The sequence below is a fragment of the Otolemur garnettii genome, unplaced genomic scaffold (assembly GCF_000181295.1).
Source record: "Otolemur garnettii isolate 467f Iridium unplaced genomic scaffold, OtoGar3 scaffold00015, whole genome shotgun sequence".
NCBI lineage: Eukaryota > Metazoa > Chordata > Mammalia > Primates > Galagidae > Otolemur > Otolemur garnettii.
This window is the reverse complement of record NW_003852410.1, coordinates 17,105,364-17,117,744: the sequence shown is the minus strand read 5'-3', so window position 1 is coordinate 17,117,744 and position 12,381 is coordinate 17,105,364.

Below are 12,381 nucleotides of genomic sequence, written 5' to 3'. Positions count from 1 at the left end.
AAAAAAAAAAAAAAAAAAAAGAAAGAAAGAAAGAAAAGAAAAAAAGCAAGAGGAAGAAAAATCCTCCGTACTAACCCTTTTTCATTTTATAAATGTATTAATCCGTGGGTACTGCCTTAAAGATGCAGTACCTTTCTGGCATTGTTTAGTCTTTTTACTGCAGACTATTTAAAGAAATACTATATTCTGTAAAAGACACAAAAAAAAAAAAAAAGAAAGAAAGAAAGAAAACAAACAAAACTTCAGCCTTTTCATGAGGATTGTCTGGTTAGAAATTGTAACTGGTACCACAGTTGAAGGGGGTCAGACCCAGGCTCTGAAAGCAGAGCCCAATCTTTCTCTACTTCACCTTGCACTGTTACAGGTTTCTTCATCGACAAGTGGGATTCAGTTTTTCATAAGATGTATTTGATTTTGAAATGGAAGCAGGTGTCCTCTCCAAACATTGAGGAGCACTGGAAGTTTGTTTTGCCTTTTTTTTTTTTTTTTAATTTCTGCTTTTGATAAGAAAGCCAAACTAGGCATATTTCTAATTGGCTTTACTGTTTTTATTTTTAAATTATGTGTTTTACTGTTCATTTGATTTGTACAGATTCTTTAATATCATCATTCTTTTCGATATGTTTGTATTAATTTGTAACAATATGCATCTTAAAATGGCAAGTTTTCGATATTTTTACAACTCACCAGTGGTTTTCTGCATTCTTTGTACACCCATGAAAGAAAACTTTTATGCAAGGTCTTGTGTTTAAAGAGAGCTTTGCGAATATTTTGTATATTACAGTCTCACTTGGAACTGTTTTTCAACACACTTAAGGCATAGCATTAATAGGTTAAAACCAGGCTTTCTAGAAAGAATAAACTTACATATTTATTTTTAGGATGTAAAAGTAGCAATATTCTTGGAAACTGATAACATTAATGTGTCCATGATGGTCATTTAAATTGGGGTTTATTTCAGCACACTTGCTGAATATTTTTCTTTAAAGAGAGAAATACTGTATTTGGCAAATTACTGTTACTTGATAACCATGTTTTAACAAGCAGCAATGTTGTGAAGTTAGTTTCAGTGCATTATCTACTTGGGTAGTCTATGCAATAATGTAGTGTTACATGTATCATGCCTAGATGTTTTATACAGATGCCATATAGTGTTATGAGCCAGGCTGTTGAATGGAATTTCTCAGTAGCAGCCTACCATTGAATAGCAAGTGGCATAAAGCTTATCCATTCAGAATGAAGTGCCTTACATATAGCAGTAGTCTTTGGACAAGCACTGACTGAACTGTAATGTGGGAGAAAGTTTCCAGACGGTATCTATACTCAAGAGATCATGTAGCATGGTGCCTATGTAGACAATATAAGAGCTTCCAATTTTCCTTCAGATATTTTTAATATTAAATATATTTTAGTGACAGAGTGCCAACTTCTTTCATCAGGAAACCTTATTCAGGAGGGTTTTTTTTTTTTTTTTTTTTAAAAAAGTGTTTAAATGTCAAACGTGAATTGATGATGGGTGGTGACGGGTTCAGAGAGAAGGAGTGATTGTCAATGTGTGAATGGGTGGTTTAGGTGAAAATAATCAACTGCGTAGTTCCCATGCACATTGGGCAATGAGAATCCTTGGAAATACCGATGATGCTATCAGTTTTATAGCTTTATTACTTAAGGGGGTAGGGAAAATTAGTTCCCATTCTTTCAACCTCCTTAATTGTATAGCTCTTTTCCTAGAATAGTGATGCAAATCTGCATGAACAGTTAATTGTACCATAGTGTTCATTGATACAATCATAGCATTGTCTATTTCTCTCTTCATATTTATGGGAGGGAGGGGGATGGATTCGAAAGTCGAAGATTGTGATGCTATAACGCTAGTTTTCCTCATCTGATTTTGAGAGTTTTTAAACAATAGAGCAAGGTCGACTGACCCACGGCCAAGGGAATGTGGCCTCAGTTAACCTATACAGAGCTTTGTTGAGAGAAAGTCTGGCATCTTGCACCACTGCCCTGAGTCTTGCAACTCCTGAATTTGCCCCTGCCTGCTTCCCCATCCCCTTCTTCTTAAGAGACAATTTCTGAAAGTGGCAGGTAAGCAAGACCAGGAGAATGCTACAACCTTGGGGGTGGTTTTATTTATTTCTTTTTTGCCAAATAGAGTGTGGAATCATTTTAGGGACTAGTTAAGCCAAGAGGCAGTGGTTTGGGCTTCTTGTTTGTAAGAAGAGAGTGATCCACACCGCTCCCCCCATCCCTGGGTGCAGAATTGTGACTCAGGGTTGGGTCTCCATATGGAATGACCAAAATGCCAGAATTGTCCACCTGCCTCTGGGTAGGGCAATTGAAATACCAAACCTTCTGACTTTGCCAAAAACCATACAACCAACCTGGTCCTACACAGGATGACGAAGTTCTTTCTGGTTGTTTTTAAACAATAAAGCAATAAGAACACATAAAATACATAGGAAGTTAAAAGGTATAAAGTAAAGCACAAAGGATGCACTTATTAATATTTTTGAAAAATGCACTGGGTAAAAGTTGATGTTGATAACAGTATAAAAAATCCCTATTTCTTGATAAAAATGACAAATGACTGTCTCTTGCGGACGCTTGGTACTGTAATGTTAATAATAGTCACCTGCTGTTGGATGCAGCAATAATTTCTGTGTGGTCCATAGCACTGTATATTATGGACCGATATTAATGTATCCGATGAAATAATTGAATTGTTGTTCTTGATAGCCTCATTAAAGCATTTGGTTTTTCACATAGTGGTGGCCAGTTGTGTTCAGTTCATGCCAATTTTGAATGTTATTTGCCTTATCAAAAAATGATAGTGCACATTTTCTTCTGACTTAATGAATAACAAATCGCATGAAAATTTTAAAAATGCCAGTAAGTACCTTTTTTTGTTTTAAATGCCACTCTAAGATGTTACTTTTTCGTTTTAAACATTTTTTTTTATTACACTATGACTTGCACTTAGATGAACTATAATTATGCAGCTTTTTTTTTTCCCCTCTGAATTTGGGGAGATTTTAAACTCCCAAATGCCAAGACTTCATTTTAGATATAGGAGTTTTATTTAAAATGTTTCAGTGAGAGGTGGCTTTACAAAAAGAGAAATTGTCAGAGAAACCCTTGCATATTTACAGAAAAGATATTGGGTTTTAAAATACAAATTTACAATAATGAAAGCTTAATATACCCAGGCTGCCAGCTCCTGCCTGTTTTTTTCTTTTTAATACAGTACTTAAGAATCATTTGATAAATGTTGGATTTGAATTGGAAAGTGTCAGACAAAACATGTCTTTATTCCCTAGCTAGACCTTAAACTTCTGCCCTTTAAAAAAAAAATCCTAGTTTAACCTCTGGAGAAAATGAGCAAGAAACTTCCAGTAACACTTCTGATCTGACTGTCAGCTTTTTCTTAAGTTTAACTTTTTTCTCAAATTGTAATATACAATAATCGAGACCTTTCTTTTTCAGTTATTTGAATTATTTATATTTCCGCTAGAAAATAGACCGTGTGATGTCTTAGAAATGTGTAAAAGTAGAAAGATGTCCTATGTGAATGAGAGAATTGTCTGGGTGAAATCAAAAGCAGGTAAGTTGAAAACTGGAACTTTTCATCTGTGGAGGGATTCTGCAGGGCGCTCACCACCTTCACCCGAGTTTTTGTCCTGTTATTTGCCTAATAACAGTCACTTCACAACCCTCGGATCCTTAAGGTCACACACACAATTGTGTGTTACAGCAACATTACCTGAAGATTAGACATTTTGCCTATAGCTTGTATGAGTTTATATCCACAGACTTACATTTAAAAAGAAAAATTTTTAAGCCAATTCACTTTCAAAAAATTGTACCGATAAAAATGACAAAGCATGGTTTCTTCACTAAACTTCCTAGGTCTGAATCTTATCTCTGCCCATTTGCAGGTAGGTGATTTTGAGCAAGTTCCTCAGCCTCCACGGGCCTCAAGAGTAGCTACACACTGGTCTTGTGAAGACCATTCAAATGAATATACTAGAATTTTTGCTTTGTAGCACAGGGCAAGTGCTCAGGAAATTGTAGCTGTTTTTCAATTACCATTGCCATTGCATTCATTGTTAAAATAGAAAGTAATGCCAGGGCCATCTGAAATCATCATTTGCATCAGCAGTGCCACGCTCACCTTATTGGGCAAAAAGCCGTGTTAACCTTATACCATAGGTCTAAGATTTGTGTGAGGTGATAAGGTGGCCAGAGCCACAGGCTACTGTGGAGAAAGGAAGCTTTCTCCCTATAAGACTTGGGGTTAGGATATTTTTAAGAATTAATAATAAGCCCAGTTTATCACATTGAAAAAGATCTTTAGCACAAATGACTCAAAGTTGTATTAAACCTGTATACTCTGTATATATGTGCTTCTGCCATGTGAATAATTACACTATTTCCAGAAATATGCTTTGCTGAATCTTGAATGGCTATTATATTCCCCAGAGAGTTAAACTTTTTAATCCTTTGTGATATACACTGATGTTGGGCAGCTGAGAGCGGCATCGGAACTATATCCTGTCTTCAGTTTCCTATCAATATTGAAATGTTTTTCGGGGTTTTATTTTCAATTGTACTCGCATTTGATGACTTCCTTGGAACAGCATCTGAGAAGTTAATCTTCATAATCCAGCCAACATAAATGAACTGCTAGAATTACCCTGTTTTTATTTTTTTGTGTATGCCAAGATTTAATGCATAGCCAAGTAACATGAGGAGAGCTCATTTAAGAGGAGTGGTGTACAGTTAGATTTTCATTACATTTAGAGAGAAGTGGTGATGATCTCTTAATTCTTTGCTGCCACATCTGAGGCTCAATAGCAATGGCTCTGTGTCTTCACCCGTAATAACATGAATCCGTAATACTTGTTCTGAGTGTAAATGAAGAAGCTTCCATTATCTGGGTTTTCCCCAGAGGCATGTTACCAGCCCCCTCATCCCACCAAAAAGGAAAGAATTTATCTGTCATGTTCAAATTGTCAAGGCTTTCTATATATATAAAATTTAGAAGTTGTTAATTGTACTTGTGTTTAATATTTGTAGGTCTTTTGAGCCTACTACCCATACCAGATACACTGGAAAGTAACATGAGTGTAGAAAAAAACAAATACATCTCAGCAATCCGTCTAAATGGTAAAGACAGTTTGCTTCTGAAAGATTTGCATTTAAAATTTCTAATTATGGAGTCAGCTGAAGATGTATCCAAATGGGTGCAATTGTCACTCAAAATTCCTTACATATTATTCAGACAGCAAAATCTGTATAGATAGAAACCACGAAACTAGTGTTTCCCAGACAGGGCTTTATGGAGCTAATGTCCCCAAACTATTCCAGAAGTTGCTTTGAAGAAAGGAGATTCAGAGATGGGGCTGGAATTGTAAGAGGTTTGATGTCATTAATTTTGAGAAAGTTAAGTTTGGGAAAACCTGGGCTAAAGAAATTTGAACAGTTATCTCTACTGCTAGACTTTTCATATTCTAAATTATGCTCATGTGCCTTGAGATTTTTCAGGGGGACTGGTATGTGATGTTTCCCAATCCTGTCTGGCCACAGGACTCTGTGTGTCTGTGTCTGTGTGTGTGTAGGCACCTGTTAATGGTTCCAAAGAACATAGTTGGGGAAATTCTGGGGATTTTACAGAAATTATATAAACTTGATGAATATAATTTCTTTTGTTTTCCTAAGGTAAATATAATTACATTTGTTTATGATTCTGTAGGTAAAAGTCATTGTCATTAAAAAATTACTGTTCCTGAAAAAATAAATTAGCTTCAGTTTTCATCTCCAACGAAAATACAAAATTCAGGCAAAGGAAACCTTTGCCATTAAAAAATTACTACTTTTGAATTTAAAAAGTAACATGTTTTTCTTTCCAATGAAAATCTAAATTTTATTTATGTACACATTCAGTGGACCTTTTCTATGAATGGTACAATAAAATGTCTTTCATATTGAATGTCTCTTACCCTATTAAATATGAATGGACAACTTGATGTTTAGGAAATAGAGTGGAGATCTTGGCTATAGCATAAGTGGCTTATAATTTTAGGTCCTCCTCATTGATGTGTGGTGGAATACACTGGAAAGAATTGTACAGTGTTCACAGCCAATGTAGTCTTGTCAATGACTCCTTTTTAATGCAGGCAAGTCCTAACAGATGGAACAGGTTAAATCTCAAAAGTTTAGTTGTTGATGGGTTGTAGGTCAACCCACAAAAGCTACATTAATCATTATATACCTACAGTATATTGTAGAACTTACTAAGACACTTCTAGAATTTAAGCACTCTGTATTATGACGCTCAAGGGAAAACACTCTAGCATACCTTTTCTACTCCTTACAGATGAGATCAGAGATATTTTTTATTTAATGTCTTTTTCAAAATATATTTTTCCAGCCCATACTCTTTGCCTAAGGATAAATGGTGAACAGAAGAATTTCAATCCAGTGAAATGTAGGAATTCAATAGCTCAAATGGTAAATGTAACCTCAGGAATGCCTGTGTTGAACAAGGCCTATGACCTGCCTGTCCCTTAATTTTCTTGGCTCTGTCCTCCTTGCAGGTGGGAGAGATTTCCTCTAGTGCAGTGGTTCTCAACCTTCCTAATGCCTTGAGCCTTCAAAGTTCAGTAGGAGGCCACCACCTCATTCCAGTTGCATTGGCAAAGTCCCTGTATCAGTTCTGATCGGGCCTAATTGGGTATGATCACCATAGCGCAAAGATGGAACATGCCAGCTTGTGAGAGCTGGGTCACATGTCTACTCCACTAGATTCATTCAGCAGCTTCTATACACTTGGGTATGATCACCAGAGTGCAAAGATGGAACATGCCAGCTTGTGAGAGCTGGGTCACATGCCTACTCCACTAGATTCATTCAGCAGCTTCTATACACTTGGGTATGATCACCATAGCGCAAAGATGGAACACGCCAGCTTGTGAGAGCTGGGTCACATGTCTACTCCACCAGATTCATTCAGCAGCTTCTATACACTTGTAGACCAAGAGGAAAGTTGGTGAGACCCACCCAGACTCCAAAGGGAAGCAACTGCTCCCCAAAGGGGCCAGAGGCTTCTGGATGCTTCAGTCACTCATTGTCGTAGATGGTAAGAGGACTGGACAAGCGCTACCCTTGCCAATCTTTTGTCCCTTCCACATACATTAATGTGGGATTTGTCCTTCCTCTGCCCTTAACCCCAGGCTGATGGAAAGGGAGGAAAGAGAGGCTTTAAATCCCCACAGCTGTGTGGCCTGCTCCTCATCTTTCCATGGCTAGTTTTCCATAAACTACTCTGCACCTCTCACCCCTCCTCAATCCTCTATCTGATGGAGATATGAAGACCCAATCTTTGCAGTAAAATAGAGTCATGAACCACATAACAACAGGCATGTGTAAAATGGTGATCCCAGAAGATTACAATGGAGCTGAACAATTTCTATCATCACCCAATGACATTGCAGCTATTGTAACGACGTAGTGCTATCTATATATTACTCATGTGTTTGTGGGGATGCTGGTGCAAACAAACTGCTGTGTTGCCCATTCTATAAAAGCCTGGTACATACAATTATAGAAAGGCAATAAATAATTGATTATTGATAATCTGATATTGATTTATCAGATTTATGGATTTCCTATTGTAGTTATCATTATTTAAAAGTGTGCTTATAAAAAAAAATTAACTGTGAAACAGCATCAGACAGGTCCGTTAGGAGGTGTTCCAGAAGAAGGCATTGATATCACAGGAGAGGACAGCACCATTTGCATTACTGCCCGTGAAGACCTTCCAGTGGGACAAGGTTCGGAGGGGGAAGACCGTGATGTTGTCATCCTGACTCTGTGTACGTCTAGGCTAACGTGCATGTTTGTGTCTTAGTTTTTAGCAAAACGTCTAAAAAGTAATAAAAAATTAAAAAATTAAAACTAGAAAAGGCTTACAGAGTAGACATAAAAAATATTTTGTACAGTAGTACGTGTTTGTGTTTCATGGTAAGCATTATTACGAAAGTCAACAAGTTAAAAAACATCAAGTAATTTATAAAGTAAAGAAGTAGTAAGCCAAATTTATTCCTACAGAAACAAAATATGTTTTATAAATGTAGCATAGACTATGAGTTTTTTTTTTATTTTTTTCTTTTTGAGACAGTCTTACTATGTTGCCATCAATAGAGTGCTGTGGGGTCACAGCTCACAGCAACCTCAAACTCCTGGGCCCAAGCAATTCTCTTGCCTCAGCCTCCCAATTAGCTGGGACTACAGGTGCCCACCACAATGCCTGGCTAGCATAGACTGCATTTAAAGTCTGCAATGTCTGAGGCCTTCACACTCACTCCCTTTTCACTCACTCACTCACCCAGAACAACTACCAGTCCTGCAAGCTCCATTCATGGGAAGGGCCCTATACAGGTGTACCTTTTAAAAAATCTTTTATACCACATTTTTATAGTACCTTTTGTATGTTAGACATGTTTACACGCACAAACACTTAGCATGTGTTACAGCTGCCTGCAGTACTCAGGACAGTCACATGTGCTGTACCAGGCTGTAGCTTTGAAGCAATGGGCTACATCACATAGCCTAGACGTGTCATAGGTACACCATCTAGGTGTGTGTAAGCTGACACAATGACAAAATTACTCAATGACACGTTTCTCAGAATGTATCTATCACCGCCATTGTCATTAAGCAATGCAGGACTGTTTTCAGAGTGTTCACCATTCTTAGCCAGATTCTCCCTATTGCATGGCACAATGGCTGGCTGATGGCCCTAAACACACCCTTGCAGTTTATCAACCAGCCTGGAAAGAGAGTATTTCTCTCCTCCCAGGGTCTCACTGGCACAGATTGGCCAGTGGGATCTCACTCTGTTGCCCAGCTGGATATAACACAACCACAGCTCTTGCAGCCTTGACCTCTGGGGCTCAAGATATCTTCTTGAGTAACTGGGACTACAAGCACACACCACCACACCCAATTAATTATTTTATTTCTGTATTTTAGAGATAGGATGTCACTATTTACCCAGGCTGGTCTCAAATGCCTAACCTCAAGTAATCCTCCTGCCTTGGCCTCCCAAAGTGCTGAGATTATAGCATGAGCCACCACACTCAACCCTTTTTTCTTAAACCAAGTTGAGCTGATTCCTTGTCTCTTACACATAAAATATTCTTAGTCATGATAAGTTGACAAAAGCTGGCAAGGTCCACCACAATATTGTCAAAAGAAAATTATCTTAGTTAAAGAATCCTAGATGAAAGTATTAGATTAGGAGAATCTGTTGGCTAGGACAGTGGAAATGTTTGTTTACAAGCAACATGTCATCATATCTCTCATGAATTCATGGAAGGATAAAACTTCCATATGGATTAACTTACAGGTAACTGAACTTATCTCTTCAGATGGCCAAAATTTTAGCCTCACTATTTTTGATAATAGGCTTTCTAAAGTGTATTATTTTCAGCCTCTTCAAACAGAAAATAATGAATACAATTTTACCCGTGCTTGCTGGCACAGGGTCATCTTTAAGATCATTATTACAATGAGCAGTGATACAGTGGTGTCCCTGGGTGCTTCAGAGGTGTAATGAAGGTTTTAGTCCCTAGATTAAGAGGCCCTAGAGAGCAGCATTTTAGTCTGTCTCTTTTCCTCCCAAACCATTTCAAATTCACTGCTGCAGCTCTACTGTGAGCTCTGGAGAACTGCTAATCCAGTTCAGTCATTAACAGTTAACTGAATTATGTCTGGTAGGAGGAAAAATATGCCCTATGTAAATGTCTGGGCATTCCTCTGTGTGAGCAATGCATAAGCTTTGAGCGCTTTGATTTAGGCTATGCAGAAACTTTTCCTCCCCTAGTTTCCTATTTTCCCAATGGACTTCGGCTAATAGAAGTTGCTGAATATGTGACCTAGTTAAAGAAAGTTTGCTATAATTAGAAATACAGGTCAAATTCCTTAAGGGTCAGAGGATTTTGTTTTGTTGAGCTACTTGAAAGCCATTATTTCTATACTTTGTAGGAATTCTACTTGGTTAGTACAACTCAGTCTAGGACAGGGTTTGCCAAACTTTCTATAAAAAGCCAGAAAGTAATTACTTAGATTTTGCAAACTGAGATGCAAAAATCAAAGATATTATGTTAGTGCTTCTATAACAAGAGAAAATAAATTTTTATGTGATTTTCAAAAGTCATTCAAAGTATAATAATAAAAACTAATATAATTTTTGTAACATAGATCTACTTCTCTTTGAGAAGAATGGATTTCTTATGGGGGGGGAATAACATTTTACTTAGTTGGGGTTTGAAGTTAGGCTTCCAAGCTTCAAATTGATTGTGCATGTTAATATGTAAAAGCCACTCTTAACTCACAGGTTGTTCAAGAACAAGTGGTAGGCTCAGATTTGGCCTGTAAGGCAAATCTCTAGACTGTTGCAGAGAGTAATAAATCTCTTCCTTTCTTCCTTTTAGCAAGAGTGCCCTGAATTTTAGCTCAGCACATGGCCACACTGGTGGATTTCCTATTTCCCAGCCTCCCTTGCAACTAGACGTGACCACATTATTAAATCCTGCATAATGGGTGGGATGTGAGCACCTCCAATTCTTACTTCCTACTAGCTAGGAAGGAGCGGAAGCTGAGACAACTCTTTGGACCCTGAGACACATGCCCTATGTTGAATGTTCACCTTGCATCTCTGGAAAAAACAGAAAAACAATGATCTTATTTAAGGCCTGCATTTTGGATCTTTTGTTAATAACAGTTTAGCCATGATGCCAAATCCATTATATTCTTTACATTTACCAGTAAAATTTTTTTCTCCTTTTCATCCCTCTTCTCCTTTTTCCCGGTCCTCCTCTTTATCCTTTTCTTCAATGATACTAATTTCAAATTTTCACTATTTCCGACTGGTCTTACAACTCAGATAATCTGCGTTAAGGAGGTTTTCTCTGTTTAAGCAAAAACAAATGAAAGCCCCCTTTGTAGCTTGGGGGCTGGATAGTTAAGAATAGTTGCATCAGAATTTAAAAGCTAGCTAAGGATTTTGTTCATTTCCTAACAAAGCTAGTGAGTTGTAGTTGTTCTTTGGTAATGATGAGAAGTCACAAACAGGAGATGCATGTCTTATTTTGGATAGTGGAATCTGCAGGCAGATTTTATTGGTTTATTGGGATTATTACAAAAACTGGATAATATTTAATATATATATATATTGTTATCACATGAACTTTTTCTTTTCTCTTTTTCTTTTTTTGAGACAGAGTCTCAAGCTGTCACCATGGGTAGAGTGCTGTGGCGTCATAGCAAACTCCAACTTAGGCTCCAGTGATCCTCTTGCCTCAGTTTTTCTATTTTTAGTAGAGATAGGTTCTTACTTTTGCTCAGGCTGGTCTCAAACTCATGAGCTTAAGCAATCCACCTGCCTCAGCCTCCCAGAGTGCTAGGATTACAGGAATGAACCACTGCACCCAGCCTGAATTTTTTCTTTAATCTCCTCTAGTTTAAGATGAGGAACTGCTGCCAGGCCTGGTGGCTCACACCGGTTATCCCAGCACTCTGGGAGGCCAAGGCAGGAGGACCACTTGAATTCAGGAATTTGAAACCAGCCCAAGCAAGAGCGAGACCCAGTCTCTTTTAAAAACAGAAAAATTAGCAGCGCCTTGTGGGCAGTCCCAGCTACTTCAGAGGCTAAAAAAGGATTGCTTGGACCCAGGAGTATTGAGGCTGCTGTGAGCTAGCCTGAGGCCATAGGCAATAGAGTGAGACTCTGTCTCAAAAAAAAAAAAGAAAGAAAGAAAGAAAAAGATGGGACCTGCTTACCATAGAGTTTTATATATACACATTGTACAAAATTGAAAATTATGTCTGAAGCACCAAAATGAGCAGGAATGCTGTTTTCTGTGCTGTGATTTACTTCTACAGTGGCAGAAAAGATGGCTATAATGGTATTTTAAACATTGTTTTTTGATTGCAGATACGTGATAACTTATTAAGATCAGATCCCTACCCCTTCAAGTCTGACATCTCCCCAGAAACCTGGTGTGTAAGAAAAATCTCACCCTAGCAATGTGTAACATGACCATAGCTTTCCACTTTTTTCTCTCTAATCCCCACGTTCTAATAGAGTTGCTGAGTATGAAGTGGCAGGAGCAATCTTTCTCAGCTATCAAAAATATCTAGCTCAAGAGTGAGAAAAACACGGTTCCCACATCGCCACTTCCTGAATCCACTTCCATGGCTGGTATTACTAATTAGCGGCCACCTTCTGTCTCTGAGTCCGGATGTGGCTTCACGATTCACAAAGGAACGTTCTCAACAGCCACAGCTGATGGATCACAGTTGTTTCTGAAAGTG